This window comes from Lissotriton helveticus, chromosome 4_1 (assembly GCF_964261635.1).
Source record: "Lissotriton helveticus chromosome 4_1, aLisHel1.1, whole genome shotgun sequence".
Classification (NCBI taxonomy): domain Eukaryota; kingdom Metazoa; phylum Chordata; class Amphibia; order Caudata; family Salamandridae; genus Lissotriton; species Lissotriton helveticus.
In genome coordinates, this window is record NC_136063.1 from 15,875,574 (window position 1) to 15,899,910 (window position 24,337).

General features: G+C 48.8%; 1 protein-coding gene and 1 pseudogene across 3 annotated transcripts in view; one reads left to right on the forward strand and one right to left on the reverse strand.

Annotated features, from left to right (window-relative positions):
• Positions 1-24,337, forward strand: part of LOC144828284 (uncharacterized) — a 210,623-nt gene that overhangs the window by 17,545 nt on the left and 168,741 nt on the right. The window lies entirely within an intron of this gene.
• LOC144827821 (uncharacterized) overlaps positions 3,722-24,337 on the reverse strand; it is a 92,491-nt pseudogene continuing 71,875 nt past the window's right edge. Inside the window, exons 3-5 of the transcript XR_013610394.1 lie at positions 21,412-21,563; positions 5,863-6,012; positions 3,722-3,768 (exon numbers count right to left, since the gene is read on the reverse strand). The product of XR_013610394.1 is annotated as an uncharacterized LOC144827821 (transcript). The remainder of the gene's footprint in view (positions 3,769-5,862; positions 6,013-21,411; positions 21,564-24,337) is intronic.

A 24,337-nucleotide genomic window follows, 5' to 3' on the forward strand; every position in this document is an offset into this window, starting at 1 on the left:
CCAGCTGCTTGCGCCTAAGCCTGCCGGCGCCCAGATCGCGTTCTCGTGGGCACCGCTGTTCTGGCTTGAAGTGCATTCGGGTAGCCGTTCTGGCACCCTGCTCTGCCTCGATCGCCCTGTCCAACAGCTGGTCGTCGATCCTCGGCCTCCTTGATCCCAGTTCCCGCGAGGTGCCACCTGGATCTCGTCGCCCCTCCTTATTTTGTCCTGTTGCTTTCTGCGGTGGCCGGTCCTTCCTTTGTCTCGTGAGGGGGGAGGGGGTACCTACACTTCTGTCTCTCGCTCGATCTGTTCCACGAGAGTCCCTTTCTCCTTGGTGGCTGCATGGCGAGGTGTGGTACTTCGTCCGATCCTGCTGGGCCGTGGCGGACTCCATTGGCGTCACTCCTCTAGCTCACTGATGTGCCCGCTGCTGCGGCGTGGGCACCCGCCTTCTTCCTGCTCCTTGCTCTAGTTGGTGGCCCTGAGCGGGGAGTTCTGGGCCGTCTCTCTGTCTCTTGCTGGTGGAACGGGGTGGGCCCCCAGACGTCCCTGGCAACCCCTTATTCTTGTTAGTCAGCAGCGGCCAGTTCCTCGGTCGTGAAGGGCTTTTTGCCTTCGAGAAATGGAACCCTCGATCAACAATTTGGGCTCCGATGCCGGTGCTGCTCCCCCGCTCCGATAAGATAGGAGCTTGCCTTGGGGGAGCAGTGCTTATATGCCCCCCCCCCCCCCTTTGTCTTCCAGGCCAGGTCGGCCCCTGCCTATTGGGGGGCTCACTTCTCGCCTTGGTCCCCATTGGCCAGCGCTTCTCCCCCGGCCGCTGTGTGAGGGGGGAGGGCGTCTCCTTTGTCCTGCTTATTTTTGGCGCCCAAAAGCTGGCCCCTACCGGTTGTGTCTGGGGGCACGGCGCTGGTTATGGCGCCGGCTCTCGAGCCCCCTTTGGGGGCAGCCTCTGCGATAACGATTGCCAAGCAAATTGAACACTCATTCAAGTGTGGAAGTCATCTCGCGTGAAAACAAAAATGAGAATGTGAGTGAAATTAAAGTACAGTCTAAGAGAAATACAATTATAGGAGAGAAAGGTACTAACAGTGATTTTAAATTGGGGTAGATAACAAATTTGGTGTAAGTTCAAAGTATTCTTCTTCTCAATTTAAGTGTTTTAAGGGGTGGCAACCCCAACCACTTAGCCAATGATAAAAAATGCCCTGCGTTAAAATCCAAATGTGATGTCTGTAAGAAAATAGGTCATTTTACTTCCTCCTGTAAAGCATAGAAAGGTAAATCCAAGGTTAACATGGTACGCAAGTGTGATGAAGATGAAAGTGAATCTGATTCCGATTGTGAACAAATTGTCTCACAAATATCTAATAAAAAGGGTCCTTATGATGAAGTCCTAGTTGAACACTGTGGTACCCATGTCCTATTTGATTCAGGAGCAAAAATAACAATTGTTCCTAAAGAGTTTTTCCTGAATCAATTGAAAGACAAAGTTAAGTTACTTAAAGCCGACATGAACCCCTATGCTTACGGTGGTGAGCCTATAAAACGAATGGGTTATTTTTCTGGATTAATAGAATATAAAGGAAGATATGTGTCTGGAAAGGTGTACGTTTCTAAAAAAGAGGACAGCAATTTAAGCTGGCTACACCAAAGAGATTTAGGCGTCATGCTTGATCCAAATAGTGACCCCCTATTCTCTTAAAAGAACATTTTGTTGTGGGAGATGTTTGTTCGCAAGTTGAGAGTGAGACTTTTGCCAAGGAGTTAAAAGACTCCGCGGAATTTTACCAAGCAATAGCGATAATTATCGCTATTGCTTGGTTAGAGACAAACATTTACCGCTGAGCTGCGGCGATTTTTATCGCAGATAAACCTTGGTATTACCAAGGTTTTGCGCAAATGCAATGACAATCGGCCGCAATGCATGAATATCGCTGAAAAGTCAGCGATATTCATGCATTACCGAGCTAATGCTCTTAGCCATGTTATCCACCTCCCATTGGATAACATGGCTAAGAACTGCTCAGGGCAGGTGTTAGCTTTTGGAGATATTCGCTCTTAGCGCAAATATCTTCAAAAGTTGGTAATAGGAGATAGCGATGTTAGCGACTGTTTCCAGTCGCTAACATCTTGGCACGCCCACTTTGCATGTCATTAGTGATAAATATCACTGACATGCAAAGTGGGGCCCAAGATGGTCGCTATCTCCTACTAGCTGTCGCTAACTGTTGTTAGCGACAGCTAGGTAATAGGGAGATAATTTTATCTCCGCTTTCTTGGCTTTTAAAGCCAAAAAAGCGGAGATAAACCCCCTTGATAATATGCCCCTCCTTTCCTAAAGTTTTCAGGAATGAATTAGGATGCCTAACAAACTATACTCACATGATTAAGTTAGTTTCTGGTGCTGTTCCATTTGCCAGCAAAGTTCGAGGAGTTCCATTGTCAGTAAGAGAAGAAATGAAGGAACAGTTGGAAAAACTTAGGATAGAGGGCATTTTTGAAGAGGTGGAGGGGACACAAGGGTTGGCTCCGGTTGTAGCCACACGCAAATCGGATGGCTCCCTCCGGCTCTGTATTGATCTCAGAGAACTTAATAAGCAGGTAATTGTTGATAAATATCCTTTGCCCAAGATTTCAGACATGCTCATGTTGTTAAATGGTGCCGAAGTCTTTTCAACAGTTGAGCATATCATCAGATTTTTTTGGATGAGGAGTCAAAGGATTATAATTCTTTCATTACGCCTTTTGGAACATTTAGGTTTGTGCTTCTATCTTTCGGGTTAGTTTCAGCAGCCTCAGTGTTCGAAAGGGCTCTTGACAAAGTATTAAAAGGTCAATCAGGGTCATCAGGGCATATCCAAACCCAAGGAAAGCATAAGACTTAATTACTGGTGGGCAGGCATGGATCTGGATATAGAGAGACAAGTACGTGAATGCATTCCTTGCACTCTGAGTGAGAAAACCTATGGTTATAAGGGAACGCCCAACTAGACCTTGGCAAGAGTTGGCACTTGATATTTTGGGTCCAGTAAAGTGCAAAGATAGATAAACACCAAACATGTTATAAGTTTTTTAATGGAAGTACTTGCAAGAGAGGTACTTCCTGGGTATTTACTAACTGACAATGGAGTGCAATTTGTCTCCAGGGAAATGGATGAGTTTTTAGGCAAGTTTGCCATAAAACATAAACGTTGTTCTCTGTACCATCCAGAGAGTAATGGAATGGTAGAACGCTTTGTTAGAGTTCTTAAAGAATCTATTTAGTTATCAAAACTGAATAATGTTGATTAGAAAGAAGGTGTGAACAAAATTGTTGTTATGTACAGGATAACACCTCATGCAACTACTGGATGTACTCCATTTGCCTTACTTAAACACAGAAAACCTAATACCCTCATAACGCCTTTCTGGGTTAATAACTTTTTGTTCAAAAAAAGTTTTGAAAGGGTACCTCCGAGTGGATGGAAGGATCGTGAGTCCAATAAAATTTTAGAACGGAAGTCAAAAGTTGATGAAAGGAAAATAGATAAGAAAACTCAAGTTTGTGTTGGAGATTGCGTCATGATAAGAGCACCTTTTGGTCAGAAATCTTCTGATTTGTTCAAGAAAGTTCACAAAGTGGTGAAAGTTCTCACCAATGCTGTGAAACGGAAGATTCAAGAATTTGGAATCTTAATAGGGCTGCGGTTGTGAAGAATCGTCATGTTATCAAAAACCATGAGATGCCTTTGTGTGATTACAAATCTGCTTCCATTTCAGGTTCAGTGAGTTCTCCATCAAGTTCTGTTTGTGGGAAAAGTAGAATGATTATCACATTTCCTTCAAAGTTTAAAGATTATGAAATGAAGTTGTTTGTAATTTTTGTATTTTATTTCTTTCCTCCTTTTCTTGCTCTGTTATAAGGGGGAAGGTGTGTAATGTGCTTATTTTATTCTTAGTGTGTATATAGTAGCGTTGTATCTTTAAGTGCTGATCTATGCCTTTTCTCACTGATGTTGGTATTTGATTAGCTCCATGGTGATAGAACTCTGAGGAGGCTTGAGAGTCCGTTGCATCTGACTGATTGAACTGGATGGTTGACATCTTATGTCCTCTACATTAAACTTATATCATTTCAACCTCAACCTGTATCTACGTATTGGATGTGTATGGATTTTACAATGGCGGTATTAAAAAATACGGTAGAGCATTTTTAGTTTCCTTTTCTGTTGACATTGTCGGGTTTTTATTTCCGTTTTGCCAGCGGACATGGACAGAGATGCTGGAGTCATGTAAGTTGTGGCTGGAAGTAAATCACAGTGCATATACACTTGTTTCGGCACCAGCTTTTTAGAGCTAATGATGGTGAGCCCCGGCAGGACCCTGGCCAATTAAAGCTAGTTCTCTTGGTCTCATTATTATAACTATATCAAATAGTCAAACTTGAAAATGATATTAAAAAAACACAGAGCATTTTATTTTTGTAATATTAAGCATTGTATGTTATTAAAAAAGAAAGTAGAATTTTTTTTTTCCTTTTCTGTTCACGTTGTCGGGTTTTGTTTTAGGTTTTGTCAGCAGACATGGGCAGAGATGCCAGAGTCATGTAAGGTTTTGCTGGAAGTAAATCGCAGTGCATATGCCGTTGTTTCGGCATCAGCTTTTTAAAGCTAACAATGGTGAGCACGGCAGGACCTGGCCCAATTAAAGCTGTGTCTGTTGGTGTGATTAAAACAACTATGCCAAACAGTCAAACTTAAAAATAATATTAAAAAACCACGGAGCATTTTATTGTACTAATATTAAGCATTGCCTGTTATTAAAAAATACGGTAGGTCATTTATTTTTTTCCTTTTCTATTGATGTATTCGAGGCTTGTTTTCCGTTTTGATACCACTGCTCTTTAATACTTTCACTGCTCTTTAATACTTTTTATACTAAACTACAATATACGACGTGACCTATTGGCACTGCCAATGCTTGTTCTATCATATGAAAATGGGTTACTCAGTCACAACGGTGACAGATATTCTGTACGCCGAAATATAAATCCCATTATATGCTTTGGGATTTATAATTCGGCAGGCAGGATATCTGACACCATTGTGACGGAGTTGCCCATCCGCCAAGATCTAAATAGGCCCTAGGTGATTTGATCAGAATTACAGGATGTGGAGCTGACCCCAGGACTCATACCTAGTTCCTTAGTTCCAAGGTTGGCAGCTGTGGCCCTTAGGCCACATTTCCTCCAATAAATAGATGCCGCAAGAGCACATTGAGCCAGCTTGAGCGGTTGCTCTCACTTCCTATTAGTTTTTGACTGTTTTAATTCGGTTTCTGAGTGTAAATGCTTTCTCGCGTCCATTTTGGATGTTAGGGTGCATTTTGCACTAAGCAAATACAGCTACATGGCAGGATTAAGTTGGGGGAAATCACACCCCAGGAGCACATTTAGCGAGCACGAGTGGCTGCTTGTGCTCACCATTCGTGTTCTGTTACATTAAGGGCTATTTCTTGGCGCAAAATGGATTCTCACACCCATTTTGGATGCAAGGGGGCATATTTGTGCTAAGAAATAGCCCTAATTGTAGGATTACTCTTCTCACCAGTAATTAGTAATCTCCTGTAATTCTCTGGCATTTTTCGCATGATTATGCTACAGTGATTTACGTGAATTGGGCCCATTCCTACCTATTTTGCAATGCTCAAACAGTATTTATGAGAATGGAAACCTAGCTGGCGTGATCCAGTCTTCCAGAAGGAATAGATTCTTCTTGGAAATCAGCTATTAGCCACATGTGTTTAGAATTGGACAAGCCATATATTTTTAAGAAATGCTCCTTGGTTTGGACATGTAATGGCTTTGACAACTCAAAATTGCAACAAACTGTATGTCACCTGGTAAGATCGCTGTTCCAGTGATGAAGCTGCATGTCTTCTCCTGTCCGGTGCACAGAACCTCCTTTTCTGTTGTGCAAGCATCTGCGGACTGGTCATTGATGCACTCTGTTCACTTATATCCATTGGGACTTTCATCGACAAAACGTGCTAAAACAATGGAGAGTGGAACTGTTAGACCCGGCCTCTTGGCGTGTTCCTCCCTGACCCTTAGCCACCCCCTTCCGAGCTGTACCCCACCACAGACCCCTGAGTCCCCCGGCCTAGCCAACCCTTCCCTCCATGTTACCCACACCCGTCCCCGGACTGCCCGTCCGTGTGCCCACTTCCCGGCATCTAAGATGGCCGCCCGATCCAGCGCGGCCTAGGCCGAGAGGCACCACCCTGGCTGGAGGACAGCGCGCTTCCCTTGAGTGGGAGAGGGAGGAGCAGTTTTTCCTCACACCTCCGACCTCTCCTCGAGAGATGGGTTTCGATCGCCCCTCCGGCCACCTTGGGGGCTGGCTCCACGCCTGCTGTGTGTCTGGGACTCCTCCTGAACCTGACATGAATGAATCAAAGGGCCACGTGGCAGGAAACCCCAACAAACGGCCCCCAGGTGTCAAGACCCCCACATACCAGAACTCCGGAGATCAAAGAGGAGCAGTCCTATAACTGGGGATGCTCCAAGACTTTAGGCAGATTCGACTCTGGAACGACGAGAGCCCTGCTGACGTGGTCACGGCTCGCTTGGTGGAGAAGGACTTCTGCTGGAACCACCCGAGCCCTGCTGAGTGACTCGCGGCTCCCCTGCAACTTTGGAACACCTGAGCCCTGCTGAGTGACTCGCGGCTCCCCGGAAGATCGTAAGACCTCCGACACCCTGCTTGAGCCCTGCTGAGTGACCCGCGGCTCACTGACTCTCCGGGTCCGGCTGGACCCCAAAAGATCGCATCGTATCCCCCGGCTCGAGGATTGAGAGCTGTGCGCCGGATACAAACCGATATTGACATTGGACCATAAGACTGTCCCGCTACCCCTACCCTGACCGAGACTCTATGGGCCCTGGCCCTATTTGTAAATACCTGTCGTTGCCGATCATAAAGATCCCCTTTTGAATCACGAGATAAAGAAACGTTCTTAAGAAGCTCCGGTGTGGTGTCTCTTTGTCGTGTGGTGCTGGTATAGTGTGTACGATCCTAGATTCGAGACTCTTCCCCCCTGAGAAGTCTCCCGCCAGTGCTCGTCTTTGTATTTAGGAAGGTGAGCTCCAAGGTGGTCAGGTACACTTCCTGTTCACCCCCGAGGTCGCCGTCTAACATTGGTGGCAAGCGACGGGATACGAGCCACAATCTAGAGATCGTACAGTACACGACTAACGCACTACCGAGCAAAGACGACAGAAGAAGCCACCATGAGTACCACTGAAGTCGACGCGAGTACCGCATTCCGTGTAGAACAACTGGAGGAGTACTCGCACAAAGAGCTAAAGGAATTTTGCAAAGAACTGGGAATCGCTACCACTGGCCTCAAAACCAAGGAAGACATGCAGAAAGCATTGAAAACTTGGGTGGAGTCCGGAGTCCCCCGCACAGAAGGAGCAGCGGCGCAGCCAGACGAACCGGGACTCCCCCAGGCAGAAAGCAGCAGCCAGGTACGAAGCATCTTATTTATTTATTTTTATTTTTATTTATAAGTTTGTAACGCGCTAGAATCGACTCTATACAGAGTATCTCTGCGCATAGGAGAAAAGAGAAAGACAAAAGAAAAAGACTAGCAGCATCACTTTAGCATATAGTGCAGTTCAGTAGTTTTAAGTTTTTTTTCTAAAATTCAGATGCTCCAGACATTGCCTGAGCTCAAGAGGAAGTTTATCCCACCAGGTGGGTCCGACAACCGATAGAGCTTTGCCCCCTTGTCTGACCTTCTTTGTGATTGGTACTCAATAGAAATTGGCTGCTTGACCTGAGAGATCGAGTAGGATTATATGGGATGAATTTATCCTTCCAATAGGAAGGCCCACATCCATGTAGGCTCTTGTGGATCAGGCAGCAAGTCTTAAAATTGATCCTCTTACGAACTGAGAGCCAATGTAATTTATCCAGGAGGGGTTTCGATGGCGTTCTTGGGGGGGCATTCAATACTAGCCTCGCTGCAGTGTTGTGTATCCTCTCCCTCACCAGAGACCCCGACACCGCCAGAACCTGCCTACACGAAGGGATGAAAGACGTCGCCGAGTGGATGAAGGACAGCCGCCTGAAACTGAACACGGACAAGACGGAAGTCCTCATCCTGGGATCCTCGCCCTCCGCCTGGGACGACTCCTGGTGGCCCCCAGCCCTGGGCACCGCACCCAAGCCAACCGACCACGCACGCAACCTGGGCTTCATCCTGGACTCCTCTCGATGACCAGACAAGTCAACGCCGTCTCCTCATCGTGCTTCAACACCCTGCGTATGCTTCGCAAGATCTTCAGCTGGATCCCGACCGAGACCAGGAAGACTGTCACCCAGGCACTCGTCACCAGCCGTCTGGACTACGGAAACGCCCTCTACGCCAGAACCACAGCCAAGCTACAGAAAAGACTCCAGCGCTTCCAGAACGCCTCCGCCCGACTCATCCTGGATGTCCCCCGACGCAGCCACATCTCCAGCCACCTGAGGAACCTGCACTGGCTCCCCGTCGACAAGAGGATCACGTTCCGGCTCCTCACCCACGCACACAAATCTCTCCACGACCTGGGCCCCAAGTACCGCAACGACCGCCTGACCTTCTACACGCCCACCCGCCAGCTACGGTCCACCAGCCTCGCCCTCGCAGCCGTACCACGCATCCGAAGAGCAACTGCCGGAGGAAGATCCTTCTCTTACCTGGCTGCCAAGACGTGGAACCCCCTATCCCATCCACCTTCGGCTGACCAAGGACCATCTCACCTTCAGAAAACAACTCAAGACCTGGCTGTTCGAGCAGTAGCATACCCCCTCCCCCAAGCGCCTTGAGACCCTCCCGGGTGAGTAGTGCGCTATACAAATGGTATGATTGATTGATTGATTCACCTGGAGTTTTGCTAGGACACCTTCATTGGCTGACCGCAGGAGTCCATTGCAATAATCCAGGCGACTCAATACTAATGCCTGTACCAGAGTTTTCCTGGTGGAGTCCGGTAGTATTGGAAAAACCTTTCCTAAAAGTCCAATAATATGGAAACATTGGCCAACCACCCAGTTACCATGTTGTTTAAAAGAAAGCTCTCAATCAAGGCGTACCCCTAGGTTTTTTACAACCTGTTTAGGTTCTGGCACTTGGCCAAGCTCGCACGGCCACCAGTCCGGCGTCCACAAAGCTCTAGCCTCCCCGAAAAGCACGACTTCGGTCTTATTTACATTGCATTGGAGATAGTTCGATGTCATCCACTTTGCCACAGCTTTCATGCCTTCAGAAAAGGCCGTCCTCACTCCGTCGGTGAGACTTTTAAAAGGAAACAAGAGCTGGGTATCATCCGCGTAGGAGACGGGGATGTACCCAAACTCTTTCAGAATTCTGGCCAGGGGTGCCACATAGATGTTAAAAAGAGTCTGGCACAAGCAAGAGCCCTGTGGCATCCCCTTCGTGATGTTAGTCTCTGCCGACCGAAATGAGCCCATGCTGACAGCTTGGGTACGGTTAGATATAAAACTCTTTAACCAGGCCTATGCTGTGCTCTCAATGCCGATCATAGTCAGGCGTTCAATTAAGATATTATGGGAGATCGCGTTGAACGCTGCCGACAGATCTAATAGTACCAGGATAACAGAGTACCCTTTATCCTGGTACATATGAAGGTCATCAATCACTGATAACAGTGCAGATTCGGTGCTATGTTTTGGTCTAAAGCCAAATTGAGAACAATCTAGCCTACCAGTCAGTTTGATGTAGTTTGATACATGTTTATTAACATGTTTCTCTATAAGTTTCCCCAAAAAAGGAAGTAGGGATATAGGCCTAAGGTTAGACATATCAGTCCAGGGGGTAGAAGGGTTTTTCCTGATAGGCCTCACTAGTGCTTTCTTCCATTCCCCAGGAACTTGACCTTCCATCAGTGAGAGATTCACAAGACATTGAATCTGTGGGCTCAGAGTCTTCCCTACTATCGGCACAATTCTGGCTGGGATGATGTCTGAGGGACTACCGCTCTTAATCTGGCCTAGATAGCATTCGGTCTCTACCAGGCATCGTGCCAGACGGGGGCCTATCCCCGGAAACGCTCCCGGATCGAGAAAGAAGTCGCCACCACGAGCTTGAGATGGCCAAACTAAAGATCGAAGGTGAATTAAAATTGGCAGAAAAGAAACTGGTGATCGAGCAAATGAAAGTACAAGGAGAATTGGAGGAGAAGAAACTCCAGCGGGAGCATGAAGGGAAGAGACTTCAGCTGGAGCACGAGCGAAGCTTGAAGGAGCTCGAGCTCAAGGCAAGGAACGAAGAGAACCGGCCCCCGGGGAACCGAGAGACCGGGCCCCCGGCAGAGCCGAAGGTCCACATCCCCAAAGATGTGGTCAAAGAATATTACGAAAATGACGACATCCAGCAATGGTTCAAGGCTTACGAAGTTGCCATGACATCCCACCGAGTCCCACAGAAAGATTGGGGGGCCGGATTTTGGGGTCGATTCCTGAGCGAAGGGAGAGACACCCTGCTCGATCTCCCGTCCTCGGTGCAGATTTCCTACAGCCACATGAAGGAGGCCCTCCTGACGAGATACGGCCTCACCCCAGAAATGTACCGCCAGCGGTTCCGGGATTGCAAAAAGATTCCTGGCACTACCTGGGTGGAATACGTAAACTTTTTTAGCAGAGCATTCGAAGGATGGGTCAAGGGCAGCAAAGTGACCACCATGGAAGAACTAACTGACCTCATGCTGTGGGAACATTTGTCCACGAATTGTTTTGTGGAGCTACGCCAGCATCTGCTCGACAGCAAGCTCGCAGATCCGAGGAAGCTGGCCGTCGATGCGGATCGCTGGGTGAACACCCGGGTTGCCCGGGGCCCCGTAGGTGACTACCCCCACAACAATCAAGGACCACCCCGCCAGAGAGGGGGGGAAACCCAGGAGGACCCAGGGACGCCCAGTCTTGTCCCCAGCGCAGCCCCCCGAGAAACCCACTGCCAAGTTTCCCCACTCCTCCACCAGCGGCTGCCGGTCCCCCAGGTAGACCGCACCGAGTGACCATCACATGTTGGAGATGTCAAAAGCCCGGGCACTACGCTAGCGATCCCCAATGCCCCATGAGCCCACGCATCCCAACCACCACTCCCCCGGCTAGGCAGATAGCGAATGTAGCTCTAGGGGAGGAAATTGAGGACACCGAGGGATGGGAACCTACTGCCATGACCCTAGTATCCCTGGGAGATAGGGAGATGGTCCCCGGGAATGCCCTGCTTACCAACACCAAGAAGTACCGCCAGTTAGTAACAGTGAATGGCCACCGAGTGGAGGCCCTCTGTGACACCGGAGCCAGCATCACAGGTGTCCTTAGCCATTTAGTACGAGAAGACCAGATCCTCCCCAATGTCCTGTGCCCTGTAATCTCAGCGGATAACGTTGAGAGCTTGTGTAAGGTAGCCCTGATACCATTCGAGTGGGAAGGAGTAGCAGGTAAATTGAAAGTAGCACTACGGACCTCCCAGCCGGTCGACTGCCTCCTGGGGAACGACCTGGAAAGTTCTCCATGGAAGCAGGTCGAGCGACGAACCCACCTCGGGATAATGGGTCTCCCCGAGTGGGTGTGCGCCACCACCCGATCTATGGCAGCCCGACTGCCCCCCGACGGGGAAGTCGAGGACGAAACTGCCAGCCTTCCCCCTGTGGATGGCAACAGGGCCCATCCAGCCAAGACCTCGCAAGGTCACCGCTTCATCCTCGTCCTAGTGGACCATTCCACTCGATACCCTGAAGCCATCCCCCTACGCACCATCACGGCCCCCGTGGTGGGCCGGGCGCTGATGGAAATCTTTTCCCGTGTAGGATTTCCTCGAGAAGTTGTGAGTGACCGCGGGACGAACTTTATCTCCCTAGTAGAGCGGTTTAACCGGACTCTAAAGGGGATGATCATGGGCCTAGAAGAGCCCCTCCGGCGTAAGTGGGACGTCCTGCTCCCCTGCCTCTTGTTCGCCTACCGTGAAGTCTCCCAGAAATCCTTGGAGTTCAGCCCGTTTGAATTACTGTACGGACACCCTGTCCGGGGGCCCCTCAGCCTGGTCAGAGAGGGTTGGGAGACGGCACCCCGAGACCCCCCCCCCTCAGGAGGTGTTCCGGTACATCCTGACCCTCCGAAACCAGACTCGGAAGTGCCGGGAGCTGGCCGAGGCCAACCTGGAAGCGAGCCAGGAAGAAATGAAGCGCTGGTACGACCAGAATGCCACTCTGGTCGAGTTCCAGCCATGCCAGCAGGTATGGGTCATGGCCCCAGGAAAACCTTGCGCCCTCCAGGATAAGTGGACGGGGCCCTTCAAGGTGATCGAGCGGAAAAGCCAAATCACGTACTTGGTGGACGTCCAGTCCCCCCGGAACCCCCTGCGGGTCCTACACGTGAACCGCCTCAAGCCTCACTTCGTGCGGACGGAGCTGAGTTTACTGTTGGCCACAGATGACGGGGCGGAAGAGGAAACGGAGCCTCTCCCTGACCTCCTGTTCACCAAAGAGAAAGATGGCTCCGTGGAAGGGGTGAACCTCTCTCCCTCCCTCACTCTCCAACAACGCGAAGACTGCAGCCAGCTCTTGGGGGAGTTCTCGGACCTGTTTTCCCTCGTCACCGACTGGTGTGTCCATGACGTGGACACCGGAGACAGCCAGCCAGTGCGACACCGAGCCTACCGAGTCCCCGATCGAGTCAGGTCCTGCATCCAGGCCGAGGTCTCAAAGATGTTGTCCTTGGGGGTGGTCCAACCCTCAGATAGTCCTGGGCCAGCCCAGTGGTGCTGGTCCCGAAAGCCGCCCGCCCGGGTGTCGCCCCTGAACTGAGGTTCTGCGTGGACTACCGGGGGCTCGATGCCATCACCCGAGCCGACGCTCACCCTATCCCCCGCGCCGATGAGCTCATTGACCGTCTCGGGTCTGCTCATTTCCTCAGCACCTTTGACCTGACCTGCGGATACTGGCAAATTGCGCTCACCGAGGGAGCCAAGGACCGGTCCGCCTTCTCCACCCCGGATGGGCACTATCGCTTTCGCGTGATGCCCTTCGGGATGAAAAAAGCCCCGGCCACCTTTCATCGACTGGTAAACAGAGTCCTGACCGGGCTGGAAGAGTTCAGCGCCGCATATCTAGACGATATCGCGGTTTTAAGTTCAGAATGGAGTGAGCACCTCCAGCACCTCCGGAAGGTGCTGATGGCCCTGCGCCAGGCAGGCCTCACAGTGAAAGCAAGCAAATGCCAGATTGGGCAAGGATCGGTGGTCTACCTGGGACACCATGTCGGGAGCGGGCATGTCGCCCCTTTACAGCCTAAGATCGACGCCATCTTAGCCTGGGAACCACCAACCACCCAAACAGAGGTCCGAGCCTTCCTGGGCCTCACCGGCTACTACCGGAGGTTCATTAGGAGTTATGGCAGCCTCGTAGGTCCCCTCACAGAACTAACGTCCAAAAAGCAGCCCAAGAAGGTGCAGTGGACCCCAGCCTGCCAGGGGGCGTTCGACACCCGCAAGAAAGCCATGTGTACTGCCTCCGTGCTACGAGCCCCTGACTATTCAAAAGAGTTTGTGGGACAGACTGATGCTTCGGAACACGGCATTGGGGCCGCACTATCCCAAATGAACGAGGAGGGGCTAGACCAACCTGTAGCCTTCATTAGCCGGAGGCTACTCCCCAGAGAGCAGAGGTGGAGCACCATCGAACGAGAAGCGTTCGCAGTAGTCTGGGCCCTAAAGAAGTTACGGCCCTACTTGTTCGGAACCCATTTCCGAGTCCAGACGGATCATCGACCATTGCGGTGGCTGATGCAGATGAGGGGCGAGAACCCCAAACTGCTGCGATGGTCGATCTCCCTCCAGGGGATGGATTTCACTGTAGAGCATCGCCCAGGTACCAACCACGCCAACGCGGACGGCCTCTCCAGGTTCTTCCGCCTCAGCGAAGAGAACCCCCAAGAGGATGGGTAGTTCTCCCGGACTTTCAGCTGGGGGTGACGCATGTTAGACCCGGCCTCGTGGCGTGGTCCTCCCTGACCCTTAGCCACCCCCTTCCGAGCTGTACCCCACCACAGACCCCTGAGTCCCCCGGCCTAGCCAACCCTTCCCTCCATGTTACCCATACCCGTCCCCGGACTGCCCGTCCGTGTGCCCACTTCCCGGCATCTCAGATGGCCGCCCGATCCAGCGCGGCCTAGGCCGAGAGGCGCCACCCTGGCTGGAGGACAGCGCGCTTCCCTTGAGTGGGAGAGGGAGGAGTAGTTTTTCCTCACACCTCCGACCTCTCCTCGAGAGATGGGTTTCGATCGCCCCTCCGGCCACCTTGGGGGCTGGCTCCACGCCTGCTGTGTGTCTGGGACTCCTCCCGAACCTGACATGAATGAATCAAAGGGCTGCGTGGCAGGAAACCCCAACAAACGGTCCCCAGGTGTCAAGACCCCTGCATACCAGAACTCCGGAGATCAAAGAGGAGCAGTCCTATAACTGGGGATGCTCCAAGACTTTAGGCAGATTCGACTCTGGAACGACGAGAGCCCTGCTGACGTGGTCGCGGCTCGCTTGGTGGAGAAGGACTTCTGCTGGAACCACCTGAGCCCTGCTGAGTGACTCGCGGCTCCCTTGCAACTTTGGAACACCTGAGCCCTGCTGAGTGACTCGCGGCTCCCCTGCAACTTTGGAACACCTGAGCCCTGCTGAGTGACTCGCGCCTCCCCTGCCACTTTGGAACCTCTAAGCCCTGCTGAGTGACTCGCGGCTCCCCGGAAGATCGTAAGACCTCCGACATCCTGCTTGAGCCCTGCTGAGTGACTCGCGGCTCACTGACTCTCCGGGTCCGGCTGGACCCCAAAAGATTGCATCGTATCCCCCGGCTCGAGGATTGAGAGCTGTGCGTCGGATACGCACCGATATTGACATTGGACCATAAGACTGTCCCGTTACCCCTACCCTGACCGAGACTCTATGGGCCCTGGCCCTATTTGTAAATACCTGTCGTTGCCGATCATAAAGATCCCCTTTTGAATCACGAGATAAAGAAACGTTCTTAAGAAGCTCCGGTGTGGTGTCTCTTTGTCGTGTGGTGCTGGTATAGTGTGTACGATCCTGGATTCGAGACTCTCCCCCCTGAGAAGTCTCCCGCCAGTGCTCGTCTTTGTTTTTAGGAAGGTGAGCTCCAGGGTGGTCAGGTACACTTCCTGTTCACCCCTGAGGTCGCCGTCTAACCAGAACAAATAAGAAGAAAAGCACTGTGCATGTTACATCTCTGAGAAATCAATAAAATCAATCAATCACTCAAACAGCATTTGTATAGTGCATTAATATCAGCTCTAGGGGGTACGGTTCTGGGCTCTGTATCTTTGTTGAAGAGCCAGGTCTTGAGTCTCTTGCTGAAGTTTGCCAGCAAGGCGGATGTACGGAACTAGGGGGAAAGATTGTTCTAGTCTTGGCAGCAATGTAGGAGAAGGAGCAGCCACTGATGAGCCAGATACAAGGGTGCATGGACGATTCAAGAGAAGCATATGTGTCTAGCGGGTTGGTTAAAGTACAGTTGATGGTTGATGCAGGCAGTTCCTAGCTGAGGAGGGCTTTGTAGACGTGCATGAGGATCTTGAACTGACATCTTTTTTGGATGGAGAGACAGTGGAGGTCTTTCATTTGGGGGGCGATGCAAGTTTATTAAAAGAGGTCCTGGATGAGTTTTGTGAGGAGCTGGGTGGAGATGCCGGCATAGAGGGCATTGCAGTAGTCAAGGTGACTTGTGACAAGGGCCAAAGTGACGGTCTCTCGGGCATGCAAAGTGTGTGGAAGCAGGAGGAGGCGACTGCATTGACTTATTGTTTCTAGATCAGTTGGCAGGGTGCTAGAGTCCCAGATTCCCATGGCATGTTTGCACAGTGAGGGGGAATGGAGTAGGATACAATGGAGTGGTTGCGGGGTATTCTTTATCTTGTCGGTAGGAATGGTGCAAGATTTTTTGTAGATTGTGTTGCAGGAGAAGTGGCAGTGTCAGCCGATGTGGGGTTCTCTGGTGGATTGTGGGTATGAGGAGAAGCAGCTGTTGGTTCAGCATCCGGGGTCCAGGAGGTTCTTGGCGGTTTACTATCGGGTGGCAGTTAGGCCACGTGTCCTGGAACTGGCTGTTGTCTGACTATCGGTGCACTGGCAGCATGCCCGCTGCATGCATCCACTTCATTGTCATGTGGGAGCCTCCATTAGTGGTCCTGGTAGGTTGGCATAGTGGTCCTGGGCACCGGGCAGGGACCTGGACGCACCAGTGCAGGGACAGGGACAGAAGACAGCACAGGGACAGTAGGAAGCACAGAACAGCAGGCAGCACAGGGATAGGGGCAGCAGGCAATGTTGGGGCAGAAAAAAAGGCAACGCAGGGGCAGGGACAGCAGGCAGTGCAGTCGGCTCCTCTCTGCAAACTCGGTAGTGGACAGCGGTCTTGAGGCGGGCTCTGTCATGCTGGTGCAGGCAGCACTGATTCAGCTAGGAAATCGGATGGGAAATGCCTTCTGTGGGTGGTGGAAGGGGGTCTGGAGGTGGGGATCTCACGCACTGGTGCAGGCGAGAAATAGAAGAAAATACAACTATTACCCCTGGAACAAATGAGAAGACGAGCTATGTCCATGTTATACACATGAAGGAGCAATAAAATAGAAGGAAACACAGTCCTTTCTAGGGAACAAAGGAGTCAAGCTCTGGTCATGTTATACCTCTGATGAATAAGTGGAATAGAAGGAAACGCAGCCCTTTCCTTGAGAACAAACAAGAAGTCAAGCTCTCTGCATGTTATACCTCTGAGGAATCAATGAAATACAAGGAGACACAGCCTTTACCTCCGGAACAAAAATGAAGTCAAGCTCTGTGCATGTAATACCTCTGAGGAATCAATGAAATAGCAGGAAATTCAGCTCTTCCCTCCGGAACAAATAGGAAGTCAAGCTCTGTGCATGGTATACCTCTGAGGAATCAATGAAATAGAAGGAATCCCAGCCCTTTCCTCAGGAACGAATAGGAAGTCGAGATCCGTGTATGTTATACCTCTGAGGAATCAATGAAATAGAAGGAAACACAGCCCTTTCCACAGGAATAAATGAGAAGTCAAGCTCTGTGCATGTTATACCTGGGAGAAATCAATGAAATAGGAGGAAATGCAGCCCTTTCCACAGGAAGAAATGAGAAGTCAAGCCCTGCCGATGTTATACCTGTGAGGAGTCAATGAAATACAATGAAACACAGCCCTGTCTTACTATACAAATGAAAAGTCAAGTTCTGTGCAAGTGATACCTCTGAAGAATCCATGTAGTTCTGCGAGGATTAAAGGATTCTTCAGCCGCTGGGTAGTGTGATGTAAGGAAATGGAACCACACTGCACAGGCCCCTCAGGATGTGTCTAGACCTGAAAAAACTTCTGAACAAACAATAATTCAGCCTGTACTGCTGGACAGACATGTCTGCAGGACTTTCAGTTTTATACTCTGGGGCTGTACACAGGAGCTGTCTGCATTGGGGAAAAGAGGTGGTGTCAGGGAGGGTGGGGACACAACGGAGAATACATTTATTTTTTTTAAATGCAGAGGGACAGCGGACACTGAACCCACAAATAAACTTACATGCTGCCCTCTAGCATCGCATCTAGCTCTTCAGCTCCTCTCCTCGGATGCAGGCAGGTACAGCTTCCAGCTTGTTTTGCCGCCAATCCTGAAGCTTCTCTCGCATGGGAGCAGCTACAAGATTGGCCCGAGCACCGATGATATGCACTCCAGGACAGACTGGGAGTCACTGCCTGCTCTCTCCAGCCCCATTAATGCAGCTGGGGTTGGAGAGGGGTCACTGTGCATCTGGTTTTTGACTGGCCTGAGACCGCCGGATACAAAACAAATGCACAGTGGAGGTAGAGCTCACCACTCCTCCTCCTGCCTTTCATAACCTTGGCCCTGCTCCAAGCTAAATTTAACAATAATAAAATAGGTTTTAAACCTGTTTTATTATCGTTTTATTTATTTTCTTAAAGTGCTGTCGGGGGGACAATGCTCCTCCACCATAGTGCAGGAGCTGCTGCTGCCTGTACAGGATTTCTTTCTAAGAGGCAGCTGGCCATCCTCCAGTTGACTGATTCATGGACACAAAAGTTAAAGAAGTGCTCTTTCCTATGTGGGAGAGCCAGCTGCCGCATAGACTCCACAGGACCATGCGGGAAACCTGGCCGAGGCGACCTGGACATTATGTGCCTTTCCAGGAAGCCTTGGCAAGGTGGGAGAGACCAGGGGGCAAATTTACAAAGAAGTGTCGGTGCTTGTCGTTTCCCTCCTTGGCTAAATAACACGCTCCCCCACTTCTGAAGAGCAGGGTTACACAACATTTACAAGAATATGGTGCAGCCCTGTATTTACCCCTGCGCTGGCGCTACACTTAGTAGTGTACCAAACAACAGGGCAACCCAATTTACCTCAAGGAACTGGGTAAGATCAATATCATATATGCAAATGTACCTTAAGGGTTTATTCGACCTAGCATTACATTTTTCATAGAAATTAACAAAAATATATCAACACAGGGATCAATTCATAAAAGCTGCATGTCGATCAACCTGGTGATCGAGATGGAGTCGCAGCCAGGTAGTGGATGTATGAGTACAGAGTACAGGGTTATCACTTAATGGTGTGCATAAATGTTGGAAAAGGGAAGTCACATAAACAGTGCATAAAACATTACTCAAAACAGACTTCTCTACACAAATAGCTGAATTTAAGGCATCCTAAAAAGGACCCAAGTTGAAGGGATACCTTGTCAGTCTAATTAAAAACGTTCACCCATCTGTGCACCTCTCTTGCAGGAGGGTGGAGACAGTTTGGGTGTACAGCGGGTAAAGAAAGTACGTTGTGCTAAAGAACAACTTCCTTCTGATTCATTGTGATTAAACAACAGTGGATCAATGCATTTGGTTCTTTGTATTTTCCTTAAATCCCCTTTTTCCTTTAAGGAACTTGTACTTGGACCCCTCTTCTATGTACTACCAGATACCCAAGTCCCAGGGAATTTTGGGTTTATCCTTCTTTTTTAACATAGTGTGATAAGGAAAGCATGGACTCAGACATGCCAGATCAGCCTGACGGCTGCGATACAAACCTGCAGCCCGACCAGTCAGAGTAACCTGTTTTTCAGCAGAATTCCATCCTTTCAAATATTAATAGGTCAACCCAATGAATGCTTTGTAGCCCACAAAGAATGGTATAAGTATTTAACAATGGTATATGCATAAATTGTACTTTTACCCTTCAGCGACAAGCCGGAAAAGATATTTTAGCAGTAGGAGCCTGTTGTGCTCTATGCTAGATGTAGACACTGGTAGCCAAGTAGATTTACCGTGTACCTTTAATCTGTAGATGGTACAAGTACATCCAGATGGTTGTGAAGTACATCAGACAGGTAGTCCAGGTAACATGTGAAGTATACAGTAGATTAACCAGTAGGCAAGCCAGGTAGTAGGAAACCCCTTGTTTTATCAAACCCCACCAGGAGCAGCCAGCCTGATGCTCAGCCCCTCTCTCTGAAACTGTCATTCTTCACTCCCACAGACACTCAACATCCCATGCATCACAGCATTGCCAACATTCTACAGTAAACATGCACATTGGCTGAGCAGCAGGAAGAAAGGTTGAAATCTGAAACATAGAATAACTATGCAGGGCATAACAGAGCACTTGCTGTTCTATGACAAAACTAGAGGGCAGGTTTAAATATTTATTCTGTTATCTTGAGTTTGGGACCAGCTACAACAATAATTTAACCACTCTCTTGAATAATTATCAAATTTCCAATTCAATGTTGAAGTACATTATGGTACTAGTAGTCAAAGTCGCAGCCTGTACCATGTGTCATCCCTACATTACTGCAGTAGTAGTCACTTGTAGATGGTACATATGTATCATCCCTACATCAAAGTAGTAGTAGTCACTCATAGGTGGTATGTACCATGTATTATCCCTACATTAAAGTAGCAGTAGTCAGAGTTTCAGCCTGTACATACCCTGTATGTCTGAAGTGCTATGTTAGTCAGAGTCTCTGCCTATACGTACCCTATATGTCCGCAGCGTTAGGGTAGTCAGAGTACCAGCCTGTACATACACTGTATGTCCGCAGCCAAAGTCTCAAGCTGTACGTATCCTGCATGTCTGTGACATGGTACTAGTCAGAGTCGCTGCCTGTACTTACCCTGTATACACTCAGCGTTATGGTAGTTGGGGTCTCCACTTGTACATTCTCTGTATGTCACCGGTATTGTGGTAGTTGGAGTCTCATTCAGTAAATACCCTGTATGTCTGCAGTTTTATGGTAGTCGGAGTCTCAGCCTGTAGTACCCTGCATGTCTGCAGTGTTATAGTAGTCAGAGTTTCAACCTGCACATACCCTGTATAGTCACAGCATTATGGTAGTTGGGGTCTCCACTTGTACATAACCTGTGTGTCCATGGTGTTGTGGTAGTTGGAGTCTCAGCCTGTACATACCCTGCATGTTCCAGGCATAGTGGTAGTCAGAGTCTCAGCCTGCATGTACCCTGTTAATTTGCAGCATTGTGGTAGTTGAAGTCTCAGCCAGTTGGTACCCTGTATGTCTGCAGCATTATATGAGTAGGTGGAGTCTCAGCTTGTACATACACTGTGTGCACGCAGTGTTATAATAGTCAGAGTGTCACCTCTGTGTACCCTCCATGTCTGCAGCGTTATGGTAGTCAGAGTCTTAGCCTGTGCATACCCTGAATGTCCGCATCGTTGTGGTAGGCAGAGTCTCAGCCTGTACGTACCCTGTATATCTTCACTGTAGTGGTAGTTGGAGTCTTTGCCTATACATACCCTACATGGCCAAAGAGTTTTGGTAATAGGAGTATCAGCCTGTACATACCCTGTAAGTCTGCAGTGTTATGTTAGTTAATGACTCAGCCTGTACGTATGCTGTATGTCTGCTGTGTTATGGTAATCAGAGTCTCAGCCTGTACATACCCTGTATGTCCGCTGCATTATGGGGGTTGGAGTCTCAGACTGTACGTACCCTGTATTTCTGCAAAGTTATGTCAGACGGAGTCTCAGCCTGTACATACCCTGTATATCCGCTACATTATGGTAGTCAGAGTCTCCGCTTATACGTAACATGTATTTCCGCAACGTTATGTCAGTCTGAGTATCAGCCTGTAGGTACCCTGTATGTCATGTCCGCAGCTTTATGGTAGTCAGAGTCTCAGCCAGTATGTACCCTGTATGTCTTCAGCGCTATGGTAGTCGGAGTCTCAGCCAATACATACCCCGTATGTCTTCGGTGCTATGGTAGTCGGGGTCTCAGACAGTACGTACCCTGTATGTCTTCGGCACTATGGTAGTCGTAGTCTCAGCCTGTGTGTACCCTGTATATCTCCACCATTGCAGTAGTCAGAGTCGCAGCATGTTCTACTGATCCAAAGCACCGACATTGGTGTCCTGAAGAAGAGGGTTTTCCCACAGGTACTTCTGCAGGAGGGAGTACCACAGTCCTGGAACGCAGTTAGAGCGTTCTTGCTCTTTGTTACAAAACATATATTTTTCTATTAGCAAAAAGTTTTTAACAGCAGGAATTAGTCTCATAGAAAGCAATCTGGAAAAGCATGGCGGATATGAAATTGCCAGAATTTGAGAATTTCATGCCAGTGTCTTGTATGTTCATCTTCAAAGTACAAACACTTTCAATATGTTCAATGAAAAAACATTTGTTTATACTATCTGAACCTAATTTGAACACGGGGAGGAACTTTTTGGCCTCAGGACTTTAAACCAGTGGCTTGGAGAGGTCTTTTCACCTTTTTTTCTATTTTTATCCCAAGTCAAAAAGCAAGTACTGACCTTCCTCAGTGCTAGCTCGGGAAGGCTCGGGAAGGTGATGTGGGTTGGAAACTCAGAACTCAATAATACACATAATAACACTCAATAAATAATTATCTACTCATTGATTTAATATTTTTTAATTATTTTTTCAAAAGTACTTTGAGGCTCACAAACTACATGCTACACATAGAATCAACATAAATCAATCATTCAATATGTCAGCATTTGTAAAGCGCTACCCTAGGGGTATCTGGGTTCTGTGTCTCTGTTGAAGAGCCAGGTCTTGAGTCTTTTTCTGAAATCTGCCGCGAGGTGGCCGTACTGAGCTGTAGGGGAAGGTGGTTCCAGGTCTTGGCTGTGAAGTAGGGTAAGGAGCGGCTACCACTGCGGGTGTGGCAGATGCAAGGGGTGTGTGAGGAAGAATGAAGAGGAGAGCAGTTGTTTGGCGGGTTGGTGAAGTTCAGTTGATGGTTGAGGTAGGCGGGTACTAGGTCATGGAGGGGTTTGTAGGCATGCATGAGGACCTTGGACTGGCATCTTGTCTGGAAGGGGAGCCAGTGGAGGACTCTCAGGTGGGGGTTGATGGGGATTCTTTTAAGGAAAGTCAAGGATGAGTCTGGCTGTAGCATCCTGTATGGTCTGGAGTCTTATGAGGAGTTGGATGAAGATGCTGACGCAGAGGATGTTGCCATAGTCAAGGAGGATGGTGATGAGGGCCTTGTTGTAATTTAGCAATGATAAGGTTAAGCATTAGCAGAAGACATCTTGTATTTAGAGACTATCTTGTCCGCTTTACGGAATCCATTTTTTATTTCTGTCGGCCATTTTGTTTGCCATGTGCTCTGTCTTACCTTCCTGTCAACTGCTCTTGAAATCTGCCTAGAGACAAGATATTTTAGTCTCCTCTGCTTCGCATATGCTCAGTTGAGCATACAGCTGTCCCCAACTTGTAAATGTCAAGATGTGTCCACCAGAATTAGCTAACCCGTCAGTCCCTCCTACTTGTTGCTAGAACACTCTCTCTATGACCTTGTATGTATTTGAAACCAGCCTTCTGTACCTTGTACCGCCTTTATTTGAGCCACTGTGTAGGTATAAAAGGACCAAGCTCCTTCCAGTCAGTGTGCTACCTTATACTCTCCCGAAGGGTGTTGCGTAAATGTAGTTCCACCTCATGAGGTCTAATAAACTTTGTCTTTTCTATTCCAGTTTCCCTGCCAACTTCTTGCTATTGGTCTAAGGACTCTGTGTAGAGAAGGGTGAATCCCTTGCACTGGTAGTCCTGGCTGAGGCTTGCTACTACAAATTGGCGCTTCCAACATGGGGCTCATCGGCGACTCGGATGCCCGAAGGAGTGATCCAGACGAAGGATTGGAATCTCGCTTTGGACGTGATCACTGCCAGAGGAGACCCGAGTCTTGGCATCCATAGCGTTTTTCCTTTCTTTCTGATCTGACCATCCAGGTGGTGCCAGTCCACGACTGAGATCTCTTCTCTGTTGATTCTCCGTGCAGTGACCATTTGGTCGATTTGAGAACTTGGCAGTAGGAACCTGGACACCATTTGATTGGTAAGAGCCGTTCTGCGGCACTTGCTGTTGGTTTTGATGCCTTTGATTGGTACGGTAGTTTAGTAACACTTACTGCGGTTTTGTTTGAAAAAATTGGCCAATATTGAATCTCGTTTGATAAATATATATATATGTGTTGCAATACATATAGGCAGGTAATGAGGAGATTTTTCTCTATTTAAAATTGTTTGAACTGCGCAATGAAGAGTACCTTAAGCGCTACTTTATCTATTACTGCATATTTTGCACTATTTTTGGCATGCCTGTTTCCAGCACACTTCGCGGGATGTGCTGCTTTTGTAGTGGTACCACTTTGAAACTTGACCAAGCACAACCAGTTCCCCCCCGGAGGGGACCTAATATGGACATGTATATTAAGTATGGTATTTCGTCCATAATGTACAGCACGTTATGGAACAAATACACTTGTAAGGATCCTGAGATGCGTTGGCCTATGCATGGGTCATTTGATTTACAAAAGATTCAGTATGTGGAGCATCAAATGTTTAAGCAACAGGCTGGGCAAGATATGTTTGATTGTGTACAAATGTGGAAGAAGGAAGTGCGTGAGCGAATGAAGCGTGAGCAGGCCTTGATTGAAAAAGAGCAACGTAAGAGTGTGTATGCGAAAGCATTAGAAATGAAAAATAAAGAAATTAAAGAAAGGGAAGATAGGGAGCGCCAGTTACAGGTAAATGGCCAATACGCTGTGCGTAGGCCTCTTTATCCTATTCTCAATAAACCCCAAGATGAATCTCTCTTATTAGATCGTTGTCCACCTCCGTATACTCTTCACCTGCTCCTGATGAGTCAGATGAGGACTCTCCTACAGAGCAGGATAAAATCAAAGATACTCACTCGATGTTACCTACCGAACGTTCCTCTGAGATTAGATCCACTG